Source organism: Pan troglodytes, chromosome 2 (assembly GCF_028858775.2).
Source record: "Pan troglodytes isolate AG18354 chromosome 2, NHGRI_mPanTro3-v2.0_pri, whole genome shotgun sequence".
NCBI lineage: Eukaryota > Metazoa > Chordata > Mammalia > Primates > Hominidae > Pan > Pan troglodytes.
In genome coordinates, this window is record NC_086015.1 from 22137541 (window position 1) to 22161794 (window position 24254).

General features: G+C 38.5%; 1 long non-coding RNA gene across 1 annotated transcript in view; it reads left to right on the forward strand.

Moving 5' to 3' along the window:
- Nucleotides 1–4822: 4822 nt before the first annotated feature.
- LOC134809541 (uncharacterized) overlaps nucleotides 4823–24254 on the forward strand; it is a 195066-nt gene continuing 175634 nt past the window's right edge. Inside the window, exon 1 of the long non-coding RNA XR_010155507.1 lies at nucleotides 4823–5259. This is a non-coding gene — a long non-coding RNA (uncharacterized LOC134809541). The remainder of the gene's footprint in view (nucleotides 5260–24254) is intronic.

Sequence of the window (24254 nt, forward strand, 5' to 3'; positions counted from 1 at the left end):
GAGTCACCCTCCCCTTCTCTCCTTTGCCTGGATTTGTAGCTGCTCTGGGGGCTTACCTGATCCCAAGATACTGTGGGGATGTGAGGCCTAGAATCCTTCCACCTCAGCAAAGCCCTTTGAGAGCCAGGGCTTGCTTGCTTCTCCCACCATGCTGGTTGCTGGAATCTCAGAGAAGCTGCCCAAGGCCCTTTCCAACTTGCATGCTGCCATCTAGCATATGGTGTGATTTTGGGTCCCCTGGAACATGCTGGAATGTAGGAAGCGCTCATGAGCTATCTAAAGCTCTGTTGGCTTAGACCAGGCATGGGCAAACTATGGCCCACAGACCAAACGGGGCCTGCTGCCTGTTTATGTAAGTAAAGTTTTATTGGAACATAGCCATATTCATTCATTTACATATCACTTGTAGCTACTTTTGTGCTGATGACAGAACTGAGTATTTGTGACAGAGTCCATGTGCATACAAAAGCTAAAATGTTTACTATCTGGCCCTTTAAGGAATAGTTTGCCAACTCTTGACTCGGACACTCCAGGTACCCATATCTTCTCTGGGCTTTTCCCACCTTCCCACATTCCCAGGGCTCTACCTGGGGACTGGGGTGTAGGTTTCTTATACTTTTACATCTCATCAGCTGTCGTTTCCCCCATATCTCCATCCCAGACTCATAGCGAAGGTGTCAGAATCCAGGCTCATTTCTCAGGGACCTCACCAGTATCTAAACTCTAGTCAGTTCCCTTCAGGAAAAGAAGACTTGCTTCCAGTTCTTTGAGTATATTTCCAAATCATTGTCTATTCAAAGTCTAGGGTTTAAAATTCAAATCTCAGATTTTTTCTCAGATTTCCATTATGCATCCCTTCCCTGGATCATTGAGCAAAGAATTGTTTAGATCAGTGTCTCTTAAAGTGTGGACCACAGGACGGCAGCATCAGCATCACCTGGGAATGTGTTACAATTGCAGATCCTTAGACCACATCCCAGTCCCACCGAGCAGGCAGGAAACCCTTGGTGTGGGGCCCAGGAATCTGTGTTTTGATAAGATCTTCAAGTGGTTCTTATGCAGGCTAGAATTTGGTAACTAGATTGAGTGCATTAGATCAAGTGGACTATATTGAGCGATGTCAGGAGTGGAGACTGGAAGAAAGCATTGGATCAAAACTGCAGTCTAATATTTCACTCCCCTCATGGCTGTGCTTATGTCTACTCTTACAGTTCTTTCTCAGGTACCAATTTGCTTTAATTCATCAATGTCATGCCTACTGTGGCCCAGAAACTGTGATGAAATATTCATAGAAGCCCAAGGCTCTTTGTTTCTCCAAGCTGTTGGTACTTTTTATTTAGTCCTCTGTCCAGGTCAAGGCTCATCCTTAGTAGCTGGAGATCCATTTCCCCTTCCCTTATTTCCAAACTGGACTGTGTATACTCAGGATTACAGTGTGTACTGATGGATTTGCTAAGCTATGCCATTAATGGGGAACACTGGGCCTGGCAATCTAGATTTGAGGAAAACCTGTATGGCTAAGCATGGGTAAAATGGAGATTAGAATATACAATTTGCATTTATTTTAGAAAGAAAACAACATATTTGTAGGATTGCTGCAGACTCTGCCGTTGTAGCCTCCAGGGAATGTATTCACTGTCCTTTGCCAGTGGAAATGTTTGAGGAGTCCTCGAGTAAGTAATTTGAGGGGTGGTAGAGTACGACTTGCAGACTTAGTTTGGGCACTTAACTCATTCATTAATCAGGGACTGTTCCAGTTAACTTCTTTATTCTGTTACTCAGATATTCACCTTTTCACCCGTGTAGTCTTAATTCTTAACCATGTACTATCTATATTTGGATCTGTTTCTTCCTTCATATTCATTTCTTTCCTTGTCTTCTTCCCCTCCTTTTCACCCTATGCCTTCTAAACTCACTGAACATGTTTATAAGAAAGCTACTGATTCAGCCAATGTTTGAATAAATGTTTTGGGGGTCTCTTGCTGCTCCACTTTTGCTTTTGTGCTCTGATCAGCTAACCAATGCATCTGATTTATTCTAAAATAACTTTCACCACACACTGCTTACTTAGATATGTCTGCCCAGTCTTCTGCCAAACTCAGCATGTTTGCTGCAGGCTTAGATACTGCCCAGTGGAGCGCCTTGCTCTGGATTCTCCCTATTCACAACCTTTTACACCTTGTTCATGGAAAGCTTTGCGTACTGAATAGACAGTCTGCCTCGTGAGATACCTACGTTGCTGTTTCTCTCACACCAAAATGACTGTGTATGTGCACTAGCATATTCACCCACATTTTGTATACTCGTTTTGGAGCCCTTTAAAAAATGTAACCCTGGAGGGAAATTTCCCACACATTTCCTTTAAGTTGGTTCTTTTTCTATGCTTTTTATTATGACCTTTCCATTTTTGAAGGCTGATGAGTCAATAAGGAAATCTTATGGCCAAATAGAAATGTGAATTTGAAAATTTCCCATTTCAAGTTTCCAGCATTGCTTGATTATTTTTGCTGTGAGAGTAGTGGTATGTTAGATTTAGGAAAGAAATGAGCCTGTCTTTTTCCTTTTTCCTTTGTTTTGCTAAATAATTCATAGCGAAAATCCATGATTTTTCACAGATCTTCTCTATGTCAAGTAGCACTGAGCTAAAGATAGCAAGTAAGGGGGAAACCTCAGTAATTATCAAGAATTTGGATACTTTTCTTTTATTATCAGAAATATTCCTGACCAACCTTCTGTCTAAGTCCAGTATTTACTGGCTCAAATTGGTCACAACCCGCTCCCTTTTAGTTGCAGCCAGAAAAAATTAACAATGGAAATATAGAGGCTTTTATATTAATTTTTAATGCTGATTATCATTTTCCAAGGTTTCCTTTGGAGGGAATACTCTAAATATTGTTGATATGTGATTTTCCTCTGAAGATAATAAAGACATAGGTATTTGACTAACTTCTGAATTCCACCTTTCCCACTTCCTCAAATATTTAAAATATCTTATTTGAGTGTACTTCCATACCACCCTGAACACGCCTGATCTCGTCTTAAAATATCTTATTTGAAAAAGAATCTCCTAAATAACTGACTAAAGAAAAAAAATATTCACCACAGTGAGCTCTCCTGGTAGGTTTCATGGGATCCAATGACGAGTTAATTCCATGCCAATGAGAGCTTCATGATCAGTGGTTATGACAAGAGTTAAGAGCCCAGCATCAAGTGGGCAATATGATTTTCAATGAAAGCATTCATTTTCCTCTAAAAAAGGAAAGTCATCAATTTGGATTTTCTATAATGAGAACTATCATAGAATCTTGGGTTTTTCTGGATTAGAGGATTTGAAGAATAGTTATCCAAAGAAAATGGCAGTAATGGAAATAAAATATTCTCTATCAAAAAATTCCGGCCGGGCTTGGTGGCTCACGCCTGTAATCCCAGCACTTTGGGAGGCCGAGGCGGGCGGATCACCAGGTCAGGAGATCAAGACCATCCTGGCTAACACGGTGAAATTCTGTCTTTACTAAAAATACCAAAAATTAGCCACGCATGGCGGTGTGCGCCTGTAGTCCCAGCTACTCGGGAGGCTGAGGCAGGAGAATGGCGTGAACCCAGGAGGCGGAGGTTGCAGTGAGCTCAGATTGTGCCACTGCACTCCAGCCTGGGTGACACAGTGAGACTCCATCTCAAAAAAAATAAAAAATAAAAAATATTCCTTTGACTTTTTCCTAGGAAGATAACTGGAGTGGCGGCATGTTACATAACCTATGCTATCATAAGTACTCTACAGAACAATTAAAAATTGAAAGACTCCATCATAATCGAACACACTCAAAGCCACTTGTGTAGCTGCACTGGGTGCCCTCTCTCCCTTTCAATAATTGCAAGATCCGACTATATATTATAAGCCTAGATGCATCATTTCATATCATCCATTGTAACGGGGTAGAATTCTGGTGGTGCTCCTGAGGAAAAGGGCCCCAACTGTCAATTTATCCACTTTGACTGATGGAGTAGTATCAGTGTTTGTAGGTTTCCTTTCAGGATAGGAGAAGGTAGAACTGTTAATCTCATAAAGCAAGCTGCTTCTCACTCAGGACTTTTCATGGGTATCCCTCCCGTGGAAGTCTAGAGAAACTCCCAGGCAACTGTCTCTGTTTCCCCTTCCCCTTCTAAAAAACTTCATGAAATAATGTTTTCTTCATACGCTACAAAACTATCATATGCCCAATGTCATTAAATCCTGATAGACCTACCCAGATTAATAACATCTGATTATCAAAAGGAACTAAAACATTCCTCTTATTTGGTATGCTCATCGCATTGAAGAGGAATGTGAGTTTTAAACCATTGACCTCAGTGGGCCTAGATCTGCTCTGGTCGGGAGTAAAACTGGGCCTGTCTCTTCCTCTCTTTTTCTATCTGCTGACTCAGAGGAAAAGCTACCCTAGAGTGAATCTCAGTAGACCTAAAAAGAATGACAATATGTGCAAAATTTAGAGAAAGTAAAGGAGCAACTCCAAATTCAAAATTCATAATCACAAAGCACAGACATGAGGATGCAAAATTAAAATGAAGAAAGCAAAGGAAGGAAGAAACCTAAACCCTGGTGTGTATAAAAAGCTTAGGGCAAGATTCCCTCTCCAACTGCACCAAGGCGCTCTCAACTGTGCATTCCAAACTCGTTCCAGGAGCAGCACCCCCACTGATGTCGGTGGGAGCTCTGCACTCAAAAGCATTGAAGCAATGGCAATAAAGATCCACAGTGTACGAAGGAAAAAAAAAAAAACCACCACCAACAAGAAAAACTGCTTAGCGTGGGCACTAAGCAGGGAGTTTCTGCCCTTAGCAACCAGAGCAGGAATGCAGGGTAGACACCAAGCAATGGGCCTGTCTACCTGAGATTGTAACTTCTGTCAGTCCCCCTGAAATTCAGAGCCTGAGTCAGTGGATGACAAAACAGGAGGCACATTTGAACCACCTGGGGAGCTTTAAAAACATAATAGTACCCCAAACCCACCCCTAGAGATTCTGATTTAATTGGTCTGAGGAGGAGCTGGGGCATTGGTGCCTTTTAAAAGCTTCCCTGGTGATCGTGATGCGCAGCAATGTTGAGATGTGCTGCTCACATTACGAAGTTGCTCAGAAGGTTTCGTGTCTATGTCACAGAGAGCAGGGTGGTCAGCAGACGTGTGCCTGATCGCTGCCTTGGGGGCTCAGGAACGCAGGTGGAATTAAATCTTCATTTATGAAAACTGTGGAGAAAATAAGGTATTGATCTTACTTGAGAGACTTTTATGTTAGTCAATTAAATTAGTACTGTACCTTTCTACTAGTAAAATAAGAGTACCATTACTATATGGAAATATAATGTTCCATAATATTTTCATTGTGAGACAGGGGACGTGTCTTACTGCACTCAAATGTACAGTTTATGCACGACTATAAAGTTAGCTGTAATCCATAAACAGGGGATATAGATCTTAGATATCTCTTTTAAGATCAGTTGGAAGGAAAATTCCTTATTCCTTAGCAACACCATAGGAAGCAGGATTGCCTCCAAGAAAAAAAAAATCCTTATCTTTCCTAATTATTTCACATGAAAAGGCAATAGAACATTCCATTATTCTAATATTTGAAGGGGAATAAATGTTTTTCTGATAATTCTCATGTACATCATTTGAGTATTGCAATTGGAAACTGAAAAAATACGTATTTTCATTTTTTTTAGTGCTGCTCACTGAACTACCCTGCAGCAAGAACCAAGAGATGTATTTTCCCTGAATGTCACGTGCAACAATAGAAAATAACACAATATGTAGGAAGATTATGTGTTTCCTGGGTTGTTGGAGGGCTGATAGTTTCAAGCACAGTACAAATAGGCATATTCCTTGAGCATTTTCACTTTAGGCTATTTGGAAATGTGTCATTTAAAATGTGGAATCCTGGCATAAGATTTTCACACTGAAATTTTTTCAAAACTATCTAAAATGTGTCTTATTTGTGAAAATGCATCTTATTAATCCATTGTGATATAAAATAACAGCTGCTAATATGATTTTAAAGTTTGTAATAAAGTGCATCAAAATGTCTATAGAATGGATCGTGACAGCACAGCCAACAAGCGATATTTCAGGGACTTTTAATGTGTGAGTAAAATGCCAACATGGCAGAAAATGAAAACTCCCAAATGTATCTTTTCTGATTTTGACATTTACTCTCCTAATTCGGACCCCACACCCACTTGTCTCAGGAATTTCTATTGTTAGGAAGAGGAAGGTGAAAGTCATTGATGCTAAAGTAAGTACTACAACCCCTGCTACCAGTCTTTGTCAGTTAGCTATTGCTGCAAGAATGCTGTGTAACAAACCACTGTAGCTCAGTTGCTTAAAATCATTTATTCCAGTGTCTCTGGGTCAGCTAGATTTTGGTTGATCTAGGTTGGGCTTAGGCAGGCTTGGCTCCAAGCTGCAGGATAGGTTCATTTCTGATGGAGGAGTCTTTTGTACTTTTTGGATCAGTAGCTAACCAAGCCATGTTCTTCTCATAACAATGGTGCAAGTGCAAGACAGATGAGTGGAAATACACGAAACATTTCAAGGTCTAGGCTTGAACTGGTACACTGCCTCATCTACCTGCATTCCATTGGCCAAAACAAACCATATAGCCAAACCTGATATACATGATGGAAGGTCAGGGGAATATACACTGCCACTAGTGAGAAGAATTGCACTCACTGACAATTACAGCTGTTTGGGGTCATCAGGGGTCAGGATTCTTGTGTGTAGCTATGGTTTTACTTTTAAAAAATGATTTGATATGCACATAAACATATAGTCTTGTTAGAGATGATATTGTGTAAGAGCGCAGTTTCTGGTGCTAGATTGTCAGGGTCAAAATCCCACCTCCCACAACTACTGTCTTTTTGACTTTAAGCAAGTTACTTAATTGCTCTGTTCTTTAGTTTCCTCATCTAGAAATGAGGAAAGCAATAGTGCCTAACTAACAGGGTTGTTGGAAGGATGAAATGATTTATATTTGTTTTACCTTAAAAGATGAATAGGCATCTTTAGCCAGAGTAATATGTGGCATTCAAGTCTTCCAGAGTTGTTTCTGAAGTTGTCTCTGAAATATAAACTTCTGGAGGCCAGGAACCATGCTTACTTTACATACTGTGTAGATTTTCCACTAAATCATCATATTTAGCAAGTGGCCTAACCTGTTATTTGGGTGATTATGGTGGCTAAGCACGAATAAAAATTGTTAACTTTTCTTACTTTTCACATCTGCTTCCTTTGTCAAAATATGCTGATTGCAACCTCATGGCTATATTCACCTTTCCTTGGGAAACTGAAGCAAATTACATCTAACCAAACGAAAATATGATTCTTTTAAAATATATTTATTTGGCATCTACTGTGGGTAAAGAACCTTACTGGACAGTGGGGAACAGGGCCTGGGGAATGAGAGTTACAAAGATGCGTAAAAATGCCCTGTTCTCTTAAAGAGCTTCAACTCTATCAAGACAGATAAGACACATGCATATGGGTGCATGTAGGTAATAGTGAAGTCCAACAGAAAAGTACATGCTAGAGAGAGGTGGGGGCATACGTTTTGATGAACAGAGTGAAGAGCTGTCTTCATTGTTTGTGAGTTTATTCATCTATAGAATGGAAATAATAATGGTACTTACAGAGTTGTGAAGATTAATATATAAAGCACTTATAACATGTTAACCATTATTATTATTAGTGGCAAGATGCCTCATGGTTATGGAAAGAGAGGAGAGGGAAGGGTGCACAAAGGACACATTTAAGCTGAAACTCGTCGTTTCCTGAAGATTTGAGCATACAGAGATGGAAGGAACAAAACGCGTCACTGTCGGGAGTCAAGTTTTGGTTTAGACAGCCTGGCTTGCATCTTTACTCCATCACTTAATATGTAAACTTGTCAAGTTTCTTAAGTTCTCTGGCTGACCTGTGAAGTTTCTGAAAGAGATGTGTAAAAAATCTTCATGTATGTTTGAAGATTTGTCAGTTTCTTAGAATTCTTTCTATTTTTGCTTATGTATGTTGAGAATCAGGATAGTCTTATCTTTCTGGGTAAACTGTTCTTTTCTTTTAGTATTATGTAATAGTTCTCTTCACACCTAGTAATTATCTAGTCTATCTCATGGTAGTATTGTTATAGTGGGCTCATACTAACATTGTTATAGTAGTTTATTTTGGTCAGTGTTTTCCTAGCATGTCTTTTCCTTCCTCAATATTTATGATCTGTTTTAGTCAGAGCTCTTTAGAGAGACAGAAATGATAGAATATATAGAGAGATTTTGAAAAGGGATTTAGGGAAATTGGCTCACTTGATTATGGAGGCTGAGAAGTCACACAATAGGCTGTCTGCAAGCTGGAGAACAAGGAAAGCTGATAGTGTGACTCATTCAAAGTCCAAACGCCTCAGAACCAAGAAAGCCAATTGTGTGATTCTCAGTGTGAGTCAAAAGGCTTGAGAACTGGAGAGTCCCCACAGTCCAAAGGTCAGAGAACCTGGAGTTCTGTCATCCAAGAGCAGGAGAAGAAGGGTGTACAAGCTCGGAAGAGAGGGTGAGAATTCACCCTTCCTCTGCCTTTTTGCTTTATCCAGGCCCTCAGCTGTTTGGATGGTTTCTCACACATTAGAGGCAGATCTTCCCCACTGAGTCCAGGGACTCATATGCCAATCTCTTCTGGAAACACCCCCACAGACACACCTGGGGCAGTGCAATCATTCTAATCAAAAGTAAAAAACAGCCTGAGTTTCCTTTCCAGCAGTAGAGGGATGCGTTCAGTGCCTACTGAAACATCAAGAATAAATAATGCTTTGCCAGCTATCTGAGCATCCCTTCATCCAGTCAAGTTGATACCCAAACCAACCATCACACAACTTTTAGGTCTGATTATGTTTTAGGTATGTCTCTCATAAACAATATGATGATTTTTTTTGTTTATATTTATTGAAGCTTACTTATAGGGGGACATATTTCTCCTTGTATTTTGTGTTTTATATTTCTATGTATTCTCTTTGCTTTTTCTCCCCCACTTTGTTACCTTAATTGATCAAGTTTCCTTACTCCTTTAAAATCTTATTTTATTTTAACATTTTTAAAATATAAAACTGACTTTAAAAGGTTAAATTTGTCTATTGAACAAGAGGTTTTAAAAATTATTTCTTAAAAAAAGGTTATACTTCAATGAGAAAAAATTGCTAAAGTTTGAGGATAATATCTTTATGCTTCTCTCAAACATTAAATTTACAAGGACTTTTAGAATCCTTTAAATTCAGTCACATTCATGACTTCTAAAGTATTATCCTCTCATATTTTTGTTCCACACTTAAGCTATTATTATGATTGTTATTGCTATAATTATTATTTATTTTGTTGTTCTTACAGCCAATGCTTATTTACAATTAACCACATCTAATTGTTTATTTGTTCTCTATTACTTCCTGTATTCTACTGCTTCTTCTGAGTTCAATTTATTTTCTTGGTGAAGTAAATGATTTACTAGTGCTTATAATGAGGCTCTGACCCTCAGTAGGTATTTTTATGATATAAACTTACTTTTCTGAAAATGATTTTGCACTCAAGCTTTAACACTACTTTATCTGCATATAGAATTCTAAGGTGATAGTTATTTTCCTTTAGCACTTTGGAATTATTACTGTTATCTTTTGGACATATTATTGTAGACAAGAAGTGTATGATTTCTGAAACAATTAGTCATTTCTCTCTGGTTGCTTTTATAGTTTCTAATTTTCTATTGAGATTCTCTATTCACTTCCTTATTGTGTTTATGTTTTTCCTTTAAATCCTTGAACATATTTATACTAGTTATTTGAAAGCCCTCTGTAAATTGCATTATTTCTTTCATTTTAACCTGTGTATTGTCCAATTTTTCTTCTAGTTGTGAGTCAAATGTTGTTACTTCACCTGGCTAGTATGGCATGCTGGACGTTGTCAATCCAACATTCTTGAACGTTTGGATTTTGTCCTGTTAATTCTGGAGTCTTGAGGATTTGTTTGTTTGTTTGTTTGTTTTTGGTTTTGTTTTTCTCCCTGGAAGTTAGTCAATTTACCTGCAGGTCACCTCGATCCATTCAAAGCTTGTTCTAAAATTTGTGAGAAAAGATTTAGAGTAGCATTTTGCCTAGGGTTAAAATAACCCTCTTCCCAAGGGTTGAACTTTCTAGAATCTTTACTGAATCCCTAAGATGCTCAGTTAAGCCTTTCCATCCTCATCAGTTGGAACCAAAACATTCCCCAGTCCCGTGTGAGTTACAGAATTGTTCTTTTCTCAGTAGTTTTTCTGTGCTCAGTCTCATGGTGTTTAATCCTGAACACGTGCAACTTAGTATTTGATCAAAGATTCAAGGGGACCTATATGCCAGAGGCCAGATGTTCAGGCCTAAAGCCATTATTGCTTTAGGACAAATAGTTATATTGATTGCTTATTTTGGGATTTCTTCACCATTTATGATATCTGTATTTATTTTTATACCTCATACCTGCATGTGGCACAGACTTGAGGTACTCATTCCTCTTTGGAGAATTTTTTTCCCATTGGGGACTCTGAGCAGATGACAAACTTCTTATTGGATCAGTAAATGGAAATTTTCTAAGCTCTTTTTCCCCAAATAAACCATTCTTAGAGTTCTGCATTCCAGTTCTTTAACTTGTATGTGTTCAAGGCTATGTGTCCTATCACCAAGTGAGTTCTGGTACTTCCAGGGCTGGTAATGACACTGACTTGACATTTAGGCTCTTAGGTCCTTCTTGTTTCTAGCCCTTTAGTGATTTCTTTTCTTAAAAAAAAAACAACAACTTTGGCTATTGTATTTAAAATACACTATTGTTTATGCAACATTTCTCTGTGTTTGGTGTGGATATAGGAAGATAGCAAGACAGACTGGTCAGTTTGATCTATTAAGTAGTTGCAAGTTGGTGCTTAGTATAAAATGAAATAATAATATATGCTTCATGGTGTTGTCATGAGGACTGAGCAAGTTAATATATGTAAAACACTTATAACAACATCTGTTCTAATAGAAGTATTAATTACTATTATATTATTGTCATCCCTGATTTTTTAAAATTTTACAATGTTCATCTGTAAAAGGAAATAAATGGTGGTAGTGGTACATTAATTCATGTTACACTGATTTATGAAAGGAGGTGATGCATACTTCACAGGTTTTGATGAGGTATGAGTGAAGTGACACATTTAGGGTCAAAGACACAAATGAGAGAGACCCTTATGTAACTATAGAGAAAAATGTGTTGTCTGGTATGCTGAAACAAAGAGTTCAAGAAATGGAATAATTGAAGGTGATTCTGGAAAGCTGGATTGCACATTGAGTTCCAAGCCATGGAGTTTGGATTTTATTAAGTAGGCAATGAGAAGGCATGGGAAAATTAAAACCTGATTAGGGTTGATCCCTTAGAAGATTAATCTGGGAATCAAGTTTAAGATGAACTGGAGCTAAGAGAAGGTAGAAATCAGGAGACTAGTTAGCATCTATAACAAGAATGCAGGTGAAAAATAAGGCAGGCACAAATCACAAGATTTGGGCCAATAACAAGGGAGAAAATTGAACATATCTAGAGACATTGTGTATACATTGGGAACATTTGTGGCTAGAAAAGATAAGACTTGGCAACTGACTGGAATGGAATTGATAACGGGGTGATGTATACACAATTGTGTTAATTCAACAAACATTTGATGAACTTTCACAGCCAGAACAAGCTGGCCACAATAAATGGTAATGATGATAATGATAATAATGATAATAATAATAATAATAATAATGATACAGAAGATTATAATGGCTACAAGTTCTTGGACATTCTTCCAATCAGGTGCTGAGGTCCAATTCTCTTCTCCTTGAATCTGGGAAGTATCAGCTGTAAACAACAGAATGTTGTGTAAGTGAGGCTGTATGACTTCTAACAAGGTGAGGAAAGGTGGAAGTTGCTACCTGAGTCTCTTGGAACTTTCACTTTTGGGCTACTCCTTCTCAGAATTTAGCATCCATGCTGTGAGTAGTGCAAATGGCATGGAAAATGCCATGTGTAGGTGTCAGATTGACAGCCCCAGAATGAAGTGCCTGCCTTGCGAATGAGCCATCCAGGATGTAGCACCCACTTGAGATGACTTCTGTCCTCTTTCCAATTACACCTGCATGACAGACTCCAAGGGAGAGCCACCCAGTAGAATCCTTTCCACAAAATCATGAGCAAAATAAAATGGATCTTTTAAGCCATTAAGTTTTGGGCTAATTGGTGATGCAGCAATAGAAAACCAGAACAAATGGTCAACATGCATTAAATGCTTACTATGTACTATTTACTGTAATAAACATGTTATCTATATTTCCTCAACTAATCTTCTCAATAATCGTATTGCCCTTACTCTTAATTTAAAGCTCAGGGAACTGAAGCTTGCATATCTTGCTCATAATTGTACAGGTAGGATGTGGTATAGCTAGAATTGGAAATGGGTCCAGAGCCTATATATACTCTTAACCACTATGGTTGTTTCAGGCTACATTCTTCCAGAAGACAGATCTGAGACAAGGAAGGATTCAAATGCAAGAAGTGTATTTGTAAGTTGATTCCAGTAAACACCAGTAGGTTTGTGAAGAAGTGAAACAGGGAAGGGAAGGAAGTCAATAATAAATGAGTTTTTGAGTAAGTTGACCACTGCAGGCAACTGGAGCATGGACGTGCTGGGGAACTTTGAGTGACAGTGCAGAACATGCTTTAGAGTTATCTCAATTGAGGAGTGAAGGAGCTGGAGTATTTGTCCTCTATAATTGGTTTCCATCTATAATGGGTTGAGAGCTGCTTCCAGGGTTGTTAAGTCTCTGACCCTTCTGGCTTGACCTGAACATAGATGGAGTGTAGTCCCATGACCAGAAAAGAGCCCCCAGGCAGACAGTCACAGGTGTTTGCAGTGAGCAGTCTTCCCATGTGTAGATGGGAATGCTTGAGAGTATATGGGAGGAAAAATGACAGCATCTGTCTACAATGGTGTTACACTCAAGCTCCTCTGATCACACAGATAAGAATTATAAAACATAAATAACACAGATAAAGGTGAAAATAACGCACAAAAGGGCCTGTTTCCTAAAGTGCTTTCATTTGAGAAAATAAATGGGTGTATCTGCATGTGTGTCTGTGGGTATAAAACCAAATTCACTTAGATTTTGTAAAAGTAAAGTCAAGGGAATAGTGAGCTACTGTCCTACTTCAGAGATGATCAAGGAGAGAAATAAAATTTCTCTCTCTACTTCTGTTGCGTGATCTCTTTCCATTCATCTGTTTATTTGTGGCCAACTGTGGTCAAGAGAAAAAGTGAATATTTATTTTATGGTGCATTTATTTGACACTCATATTCACTTCAGCCACCTGAGTAAAACTGGAGTAGGAAACTGGGAAGGTACCAGCTGCCTGGTGCATCTTCACAAAGTGCTAAAGCCCCAAAGCTAACACTAGGGAAAGAAATTTAGAAGCTCATTGAGAGCTTCTCATTGTGAAAATCATGCCAATTTTGTGTTTTTATCTCTCTCTATTTCCTTTATATCATATCATAATAACCTGTGAAATACATGCTCTTTATAATTATTTATTTTTTGCCACTTTAAGTACATTTCAGGATCAGGAGGAATTGCTATGTGAGATTAGAACAAAGAAAGGTTACATTAATTTTATCACTAATGACTTATGGTTTGGGGATGAGCTTCTAAGTTTTAGAACTGGAGTATGAGAATGATAGCTAAAGACAGTAGTTAAGTGAATATCTGGGTGATATTTAGTCATCCTTGCCACAATTACATTAATTGTGGAGTAGCAATATTAGGGTCAAAGGGAAGACAATGTGGGTAAATATGTTAACCCTGATAATTATAATTCCAGACCTTAAAAATTAATAGGTGGCAAGCTTAATGGAAACAACAGTCTCCATTTACTTTCAGTTTGCTATTCCCCTACATACATTTGTAAACTTGATAGCCTGTGTGTATTCAGCTCCTCGACTGGAAATTCTACATCTCATGATTTGCCTGTTGGGAACACATCTCCACATGCCCTTTTCCATGGGTAAACAATTTTTTAAAATCACTTCCACCTAGTGCAATGGGGAGCAAATGACTAAGGTAGCATAAATGATATGATTGAAGTACATGGACCAAGTCAAAATGTATTAGGTGAGATGAAAGGAATTTTGGAGGTTTTAGTGAGTTTGGGAAAATGGGACAGTTCCTAGACAAGGTCTAGTGGACATGGAAGCAAAAGAAAATGGAAAAACGAAGTAGAACAAGAGTGAATCTTGGACATTTTTCGGAGGCAAATACATATGCTTGTTTTTAATCCGTAAGGTCAAATGTTTCCTCTTCTTAGGTTGGGCCATATGCTTAATACACTATGACAAAGACCAGAGTAAAGAGTATTAACTTCAAGGTCAGAAGAATCTATTACTGATTCCATCACAAACTGGCTGTGTGACCTTGGGCAAATCATACCATGGCTCTGGGCCTCAACCAGAACAAAGAAAACGAAACCACAAAGGGTATGCGGAGTCTTTACAATTCTTTCCAGCATTTTGGATCTATAAAATGTTCCTTAACAGAAGCTCCACCTGGAAAAGAATTAAATCCTAAAGGAAAATAGCTTTTGTAATCATATCTGAACATTTAATTCGTCATTTGCTTTATGACATATGCATGAGGCTTGTTTAAAATAACTTTACAAGGTTAATTACCAGTGCAGAATAGGATGATTGTGTCAGTAGTACAATATTTTGTTAGGCGTGTGTGACAACATTGCAAAGTGGATCAGCTGCATGACTGTTTGTGATTTGGCGTCCCCTTAGTTTGAAGTGGCCACAGTCCTAAACATGTGATTCCCCAATCTCCCGCATCTATGGATGAAATGTGTTCCATAAAATGTAACTAAAAGTAAAGCCTGTTGACAGTTTTTGAACTTTCAAGGAAGATATACCAAGGGCAGCAAAACAGGGGACAAAGTTTTCCAGTAACTATGGTGCTACATAAATGGCAGCCTGTGAGTGCTTTCTAAGGAGTCATTATTTCATTCAACTACTGGCAAAATGCTTGTCCCAAACTAAGAGAGATACTTGAATTGGTTAGGCCATAATGTTGAAAAGTATCAATTTGTTGTTTAAATACTTACAATGATTCCTTGCCTTGTAATAAAATTAGTTTCTTAAAAATATCTCTGTAAGCTCACTTTTTGAATAACCCACAAATAGCCCCTTAATATCTAAGGAGGGATGATTTACAATCACAATTACCTGGGTTTTGTATACCTAATGTGAATTTTTGCTTGCAGAAGAAAATTTGTCACAGTATTTCACTAGGGTAAGAAAATATAAGCACCTACCACAATAAACATACTATTTTCCCAGGAGCATTTTACTTCTCTCTTCTCTTGGGAGAATAAAACCTTCAGTTTTACATCAGTTGAATTGTCAGTTGAAGGACTATGGAATATATGCCATAAAGAAGAAATGCCAATTTTTCTGAGATTGTTAACAATAGTGACTATCATATTTATTTTTATTGCAAATTATCTTTTCTCATGTGTATGACCCTAAATAAAATGAGTTAGCATAGAAGAAGGGCATTTATGTCAGTAGAAACATACTAACTCATATACTTTGTTATAGTGTACTGTTGGTTATTCAAATCATCGGTAGAAGGCCTTTTTTTTTTTTTTTTTTTTTTTTTTGAGACGGAGTCTCATTCTGTCGTCCAGGCTGGAGTGCAGTGGTGCGATTTAGGCTCACTGCAATCTCTGTCTCCCAGGTTCAAGCGATTCTCCTGCCTCAGCCTCCTGAGTAGCTGGGACTACAGGCACCCGCCACCATGCCCAGCTAATTTTTGTATTTTTAGTAGATACGGGGTTTCACCATATTGGCCAGGCTGGTCTCGAACTCCTGACCTTGTGATCTGCCCACCTGGGCCTCCGAAAGTGCTGGGATTGCAGGCGTGAGCCACTGGGCTTGGCTCTGTAGAAGGCATTAATCTACCTTTTTGCAATGTAAAATGCAACAGCTAAAAAGTCTCATGATTTAGATAAAGAGTTTAATCTCTGTGGCATTTCTAGTTAGAAAAGTAACATGGCTGATGGGTACAAAAAACAACTGGAAGCCGTTTTAGCTTAGAAACTTGCCAAGGTCATTCTGACCTAGACTAGAGGGATATGTCTTTTATTCTCACTGAAAAGCGACCTGGTTAAGTGAGGTCAATGTTATTCTCATTTGTGCAGCTGCAGGGATATTGTTTTATGTGTGCTGTGTACACTCTGCTATTGTAGTAAGACGTGGCTAATAATTTGAAACCTTGTGTCAGCTGTTGACTGTAAAGAAAACTTGATAAAATATATAAAGTAGGAGGAAGAAAATAATTGGCTAGATAAAGTCAATGGAAACAGGGAAAATTGCATTTTATCTTTATTCTGTAAGATAGGCTTAAGCCTATGTCTGTTTTGACTAATTGTTTCTTAAAGTTTGTGCTAAAACATCTTTGATACCAAAACTTGTATGTTGACTGTCAGGGAAAAAAGGAGGAAGTAAAAATTAAACCAGAACTCTGGTCCAAACTGCAGTGATTTTTTTTTTTTTTTCAAACACAGGAGTAGAAAGGAATTGGGACAGACACTTAGAAAATTACCCACACTCGTTTGAATGAAATATTTTCCACTTTTAGACTCATGGTTCAATTCCTTACAATCTTAATTCCTTCCAAATGTGACTATGTCAGCAGACTAAAGTGAAAAAGAGAACTGACATAGTTATGGATAATACGTATTTTTTACTACCTGCAAAGTATCCCACCCTTTATTGTACCAAAATTTGTTTAACAATCCACTGTCACTGGATATTTAGGTTATCCTCCTGTCCCAATTTTTTTTGTGAATATCAGTGTGATGTTTTAATATCTTTATTGAATAAATAAATAGTTAAATGAATGATATAGTCCAGCTTCTTGCCTTTGCGGGCTGTATCAAAAGACTTCCTTGACCTCTGGTTTCTGGGTGGCCACGTTCAGCAAGGGTGAGTGGAAACACTGGCCGAGGTCAAAGGAAGAGAAGAGGAGGGTTGGTGAGTATTTTCTCTAGGCTCCTTTCCTGCAGCCTTGCCTTGGACTGGCTATGTCCTTTGACTCAGATTACAGCTTCTACCGAGGTGGTCACCTCACGGGACTGTTCTTCCATGTTCTGGTAACTGCTCCCTCCTCCCTGCTCTTCAGGTCGAGGGGTGATAGTAGCTCTGCTGTTGCCACTTCCTGGGTACTGGCAATTTCTCTACACCATTTACTAAATCCTCCTCAAATTGTTCTCATTTGAGTGTGCAATCTATGTCCTGCTGGGACACTGACTGACACATACACTAAAGTGTTAACAGTGTGGGCTACTTGGTAACACTGAAATGTGGGAAGTGAGTTTCCCAACACGAACCAACATTTTGCTCCTTCGTATGTTTTGTGTATGATGTGGTGGTGGTGGTGGTGATATTTTTGCCTCCACAAATACATATTCTTAGAAGTATTTCTCACAAATGTACAAAGTGTTGATTCAGTGGAAATACATTCTGAAATAGGAAGTTAAAAAGTATAAAACGGTATGTATTATATTGTTTTTTGTTGAAACTATAGAATACATATAAGCATTTCTGAGAAGGTGGATTGTTAGAGACAAATTTTCTTCTTTGCTTTTTTCACATGCTCTAAACTCTCTACAATAAATATGTATTATATTGGTAAATAAACATTTTAAAATTATTAGCAAATGAACAAAAGTCTAAACATATATTAAGTCATATGCCAGTTGTAAGTAAGTAACTACAAAGTGAATGAGCCTTGCTGTGTAGATTGCTGTTTACACATATGCCAACGTGTTCTTCTCAGTAGAGTTCTCAGACAGACTCTGGCTGGAAGGATGTACCAAGGTCCCATGAACCCCTGATACCCCTGATGGCTGCCAGCATTGCCAGGGGAGACCCTGGACCACTTTGAGCCACTCTCCTCAGAATGTACCCTTCCTAGTTCTTTCCCCTTCTTACCTTCTTTGCCTTCTTTTTCCTCAGGAAATTCCTTCCTCTGGCTTCTTCCTTTCCTATGTTCCTGACTGTGCCTCCAGTAATGCCTTTGCCCAGTTGGATGCCTGGTTTTGTCTCATCATCCTTATTTTGGCTCTGTTTTCTGACTCCTGTTTATACCCATCTTTTCTGCTCTGCCATTCTGTGGGTGGTCTTCAAGGAAACTGCCCTGAGCTCAGCCCAGCCCCTCTCCTCTTCCCTCCATACCTCACCGTCACGTGCCACCCTTCACCAAATCTCTATCAGCCTCATGGGTAGGGCTTGGGTGGTCTGACTTATAGCATTTACCTTGTATATTATATAAAGTCCTGGATTTCTCTGAGAGGGAGAGAAAGAAACTTCTCATTTGAGTGTGATGCATGACAGGTAGATTCTATTATCATTTTTCATGTGCATGAATGAAGCCATGTGGGGTTTTACTGTTTAGTCATTTCAAGTTTTAACTACACTAACTCAGCATATACTCAAAACTTAGATGAAAGCTCTATGCTGCTCCCTTCCTTTTTTGTAATATGCCTCATAAATCTGGAGATCTACAAGTGAAGTTTCGTGGAATTCTGTGCCTTTTCAATATGGACACATCTGTCTGTGGCTCCAAACCTGGCATATTTCAGAAATTCAGATAATTCTATGTGAAGAAAAATTTAAGTGAGGTAGGAAAATTATGTAACTGAAATGATCAAAGACAGAGTGGCTTCTGTATGAAACCGAAAGAGTAGTCCCTCTTAATTTTAGATATGTAGGGATGTCATTATTAAAATTCATTAAATCCTGAAGTAAAGATGGCAAAATTTACCAAATTCTAGACTTCTTCCTCTTTTTTTTTCTTGAGATGGCATTTCACCCTGTTACCCAGGCTCTGGGATCTCAGCTCACTGCAACCTCTGCCTCCCAGGTTCAAAGGATTCTCATGCCTTGGCCTCTCAAGTAGCTGGGATTATAGGCACGTACCACCATGCCCAGCTAATTTTGTATTTTTAGTAAAGATGGTGTTTTACCATGTTGGACAGGCTGGTCTCAAACTCCTGACCTCAGGTAATCACCCACCTCGGCCTCTCAAAGTGTAGACTTCCTTTTATAGCTGGAAAATTGAATGTTTGGAATAGCTAGAGAACACTATAAAATTATTATTCTTTATCCTGAGGAGGATTCCATCTCATATAATATTTATGCAGCAGTTTCTGTCAATGCTCTGTCCATATGCCCTTGGAACAACTCACCATGTTGGTGCATGCCAACCTTGCTTCTGATGGTTAGCACCTGCGTCTTTGTCAGAGGGCTGCCCTTGGCTTTACAGAATCCACTTCATCCAGGTGATAATGTCTGCCAATTCTTGTACCATTTGTGGGCACTCTTTAACCGGTAACTAGCAGCTGTAAGGGTACAAATATCCCTGTTCCCTTGACCAGTATTTTACAGTGTATCCTGCTTAATCTCTGGCATGAAGCTTCAGTTACTCACTGTAGTAGCTGGCTTAATGATGCACTCTTATTTGTTGCCTTCCCTTCCCTGTATTACCTGCCTACTGGCATACTAATGTCCCTGCACCTCCCAAATAAACCATGTGCATTAATCCTTATGTCACATCTGCTTCCTTAGGGAACCAGAAGATTACTAAAAAGGATATTAAGATTATGCCCCACCTTCTAAAGGATCATGGCAAATATTTGCCATGATTCCAAGCAGCTTTGCCCTTCATGTCACTATTTGCTGTTGGAGACAGCATTCGATAGGAAGGGACCACTGGAACAGCATGCTAGTTCTTATGTTCCTCTAAGAAAAAATTTTGTTGTAATAAAGTTGTTCTTGTTAGTGGTCACATTTGAGAAATTATGGATACTAAATTTGGAAACCAAACCTTAACTTTTGATGGAAAGTTTTGAATCTGGTGGGATTTGGAATGCTGCATCACTATATTTAGCTCTATGACAGAAAGACAGCCAGCAAGTCTGTCAAATAATAGGCTTTATTATTCACACAGTTCAGTCTTCCACTTAGAAATAAAAGCAAGTTATTTATTAACATTCACTTGACCAACAATGGCTTAAGGGAAAAAAATATCCCTTGAGAGAAAAAAAAGTTTCACGAAACTCCAAAGTTGTTAAACCTCTCAAAAATCTCCAATGCTGTTTTACTTTGCCTGCTCTTTTAATTATAACACTTCATCACACAGTTCACTTTGGGCAAAACATTGTCATTGTGGAAGTACATGCCTCTGCCTGTAGACATGACACTATATTTATAAACTTTCCCTAATATTTACATTTGAAAATGTTATGAGACTAGCCATCACACATTTTCCCCATTTCTATTCACTCATATTTTTGTTTCATAAGCAAACATCAAATAGAAATGACACATAACTCTTTCTTGGTGATATCTCATCTTCCAGGGGTGTCTGTAATCAATTGTATGTGACTGTAGGAAAAGAATAAGCGTTATAGCAGAAGCAAGGTAGAGTGAACAGAGAGAGAGAGATAGTGATTATTCTTAAAACACATTAATGTTCCCTTTTGAGGTGCAAACTTTAAGGTTCAAGGATTTTATCATAAATAATTTGAATAGAATGCAAAGTATTGAAAAAAGTGAACTGGAATTGAAACATTCGTCAAGTGTCTGGAACTGTGCTGCCCAATATGTTGGCTACTAGACATGGGTGGCTATTTGGAAGTACATTAGTTTCAAACAAAATAAAAAATGCAGTTAGTCAGTAGACTAGCCACAATTTAAGTGCGCTACAAACTCATGAGGCTAGTGGCTGCCGTATTGGACAGACCTGGGGCAGATGTAGGACATTTCCATCATTGAAAGCTCTCCTGTACAGTGCTGGTGTAGACAGTTTGAGCACTTTGCCATCATATACCGACAGACATAACTACATGCTATCATCTGATGAAGCATATGGAAATTTCTCTGTCCTCTGCCCCTCCATTTCCTCTCTCTTCCAGAGACTTAAAATAGGAGAAAAAAACCTCACAAAACGACAAAAAAGAGAGAAAAGACAAAGAAGACTGTTGTAAAAATAAGAAGCTTTGAAGAATCTGAAGCAGATGTTATGCTGGGAGCTAGTATGTGCTATAGTACCACCTGTGCCCACTTAATTCCCTCCAAAATAATTTTCTTCACAGTTACTATGAAGAAAGACAGGAATTCAAGGATTCAGAAATATTTTGTCGGGGGATGGAAGGAAGGAAGTGAGAGTAAGGCCTCTAGTTACATGTGCATTTCATCTGCAAATGAGGATAGTAGTTTACTGCCAGTAGATGCTCCTGGACTCTGGGCAAAGATAGGGCTTCTCTATCCTGGAACCTGACTTGGCTGAACCACCATGCAAAGCCATTCCATAATACATGTTTTGAGTAAAAAAAATATGTCAGCTACTGCATATTTTATACATATATATGTATATATATATATCATATCACACACACATGCACACACACATACATACATATTATATATGTATGCATATGCTCTGGTCAAGAATATGGTGTAGAAGCACAACTTTTGTAGGAAAATAGTCAAGGACCATTCTTTTATCACTCTGACAATATTTTCTGTTGCATATATTTTATAGTATTTCAGTGGTTCTAAGTCTGTCTCAGATGATATTGCTTAACCCTTTCCTTACAGGGACTTGCTCATTTTCTGGTACAACTCTTATCTTATTATTCCAGATGAGGAGAGCTTTCAGTTTTAACTGGTTGGTTCTGATTTCTAAAGGTATTCTATTACTGAACCTGTGGAGACAGATTGAATTATCTGATGAATAATTTGAACTTTCTATTCAAAAACAAATTGCCTGAAAAAGGATACATTCTTCAGAGTATGCCATCATTTTTCTTCTGGAAAAGTTAGTGGTTCCCATTAATGGGTGTAAATTATAAAATCTAACTTCACCAGAAAAGAAGCCATTTTGGAGTGGATGTGGATGACCCAGTATTTTACCAAACTTCTGACAGTAGGATCTCTCTGGAAATTGAATAGGAAATGTCAGCTGGCTGAAAACACATTCCATCTAAAGGCTCAAATAGAGTAAGTGCTGTCTCAGTTCTATGATTTGCTAGCATATTTGATTGTTCTCTTGGCTTGGCATAATTCTTCTCACTTTGCAGAAGAGGGCTCATTTTTCACCTTCTCTCAGCTAAAGTTTTCCCTTCTGACCCATAGAGAGAAACTTGAGATCATCTGCTTTATTTTCTATTTGATTCTCTACATTTGTGACTCCGGAAAAGGGAAGATGAACACTTCATGTGAAGACTGCAATATGAACTTTTGGATATAAGTCACAGGTGTCCTAGTTCATTTGTTTGTCTACTTATTCATTCAACAAATAAGTTGAATAGCCAAATAGCCAGGCATTGTGCTACAAATTGGAGATACAATGAAAAAGACAGGCATATTCCCTCTCACTTGAAGATTACCTTCAGTAAAAGATGATAGCCAGAGGTAGTAGTTTCATATTGCTACTGTAACAAATTGCCAGGAGTTTAGTGGCTTGCAACCACGTAAGTTTATTATCTTACAATTCTGTAGGTCAGAAATCCAACATGGTAACACTTGTATAAAATAAAGGCATGTTTCTCTCTGGACAAAAGAATTCATTTCTTCCTCCAGAAAAGAAGAGAGAAATAGGGGCAAATTCATTCACTTATTTTGCTTTTTCCAGCTTTTAGAGGCTACCTTGGCTAATGGTCCACTTCCTCCATTATCAAAACCAGAAATGGCAGGGCAAGTCCTTCTCATGTCACATCTCTGTGACCCTTCTTCTTTTGTCATCACATCTCTCCCTGAGAATAGCTGAGAAAGGTTTGCTTTTAAAGATTCATGTGATGAGATTGGACTCACCATGATGATCTCCCCATCTCAAAATCCAATATCCTCACGCACATTTGCAAAGTCCCTTTTTGCCATGTAAGATAATATATTCATAGGTCCGGGGGGTTAGAGCATGGACATCTTTTGGGGGCCATTATTTTGCCTACCACATCAGGTTAACAAACAAATACAATAAAATAGTTACATATTGTGGCACATGCTGAAAAAGACATAAAGAGAGTGCTATGAGAGAGGTGAGAGTAGGGCACCCACTTTAGATGGTATAGTTAGAAGAGACATTTTAGCAAAGGTGATATTCAAGGTGAGCAATGAAGGATGAGAAGGAAGTTTCCCTCATTAAATCAATGGGGCTTGACTTGGTGCCATTATCTTCTTACAGATCCTGTCCTTCTGCTTATAGTGGATTAGCCCAGGCATAGGCACCTGACTTAGGCTGGGCCAATCAGAGGACTTCCTTTAGATTTTTAAACATGTTTTTCAGGGAACAAGTTTCTATTCTATATGTGATGAAGCTTGTAAATATGAAGTCCTGGAGTAGTCATCAATAATGTTCTTGCCTTATAGAGGACATTGACTTAAAAGAAGACAATAGGCACATAGAGTTAAACAGAGGCAAAAGACAGCAAAAAAGTCTTTTGTTCAAAGTAAAATTAAGAACTGTAGGCTGAGTGCGGTGGCTCACGCCTGTAATCCCAGCACTTTGGGAGGCCGAGGCGGGCAGACTACCAGGTCAGGAGATCGAGACCATCCTGGCTAACATGGTGAAACCCCGTCTCTACTAAAAATACAAAAAATTAGCCAGGCATGGTGGTGGGCACCTGTAGTCCTAGCTACTTGGGAGGCTGAGGCAGGAGAATCGCTTGAACCCAGGAGGTGGAGCTTGCAATGAGCCAAGATCGCACCACTGCACTCCAGCCTGGGTGACAGAGCGAGACTCCATCTCAAAAAAAAAAAAAAAAAAGAATTGTATTATTTAGGATTCTTTTGGCATTGTTAGAAACTTAGAACCTATCTTTCTTAAGCAAAATTGATATTTATTGGACAATTCATGAGATAGTGGGAAAAGCAGGTAGGGGTAGTATAGTCAGCCAGAGATCAGGCTTCTACCGTAAAGAACCAGAGAGTTATATTTCACTATTTAGCTTAAGAGCTTAAGATAGTTAGGTTTTTAGGTTGTGAACACTTAAAACCAGAAGATCCTAAATAGTACAATTAATAATTTTATTGTCTGAAAGTATGGCATATGCAGGGCCCTCCATGGGAACTGAT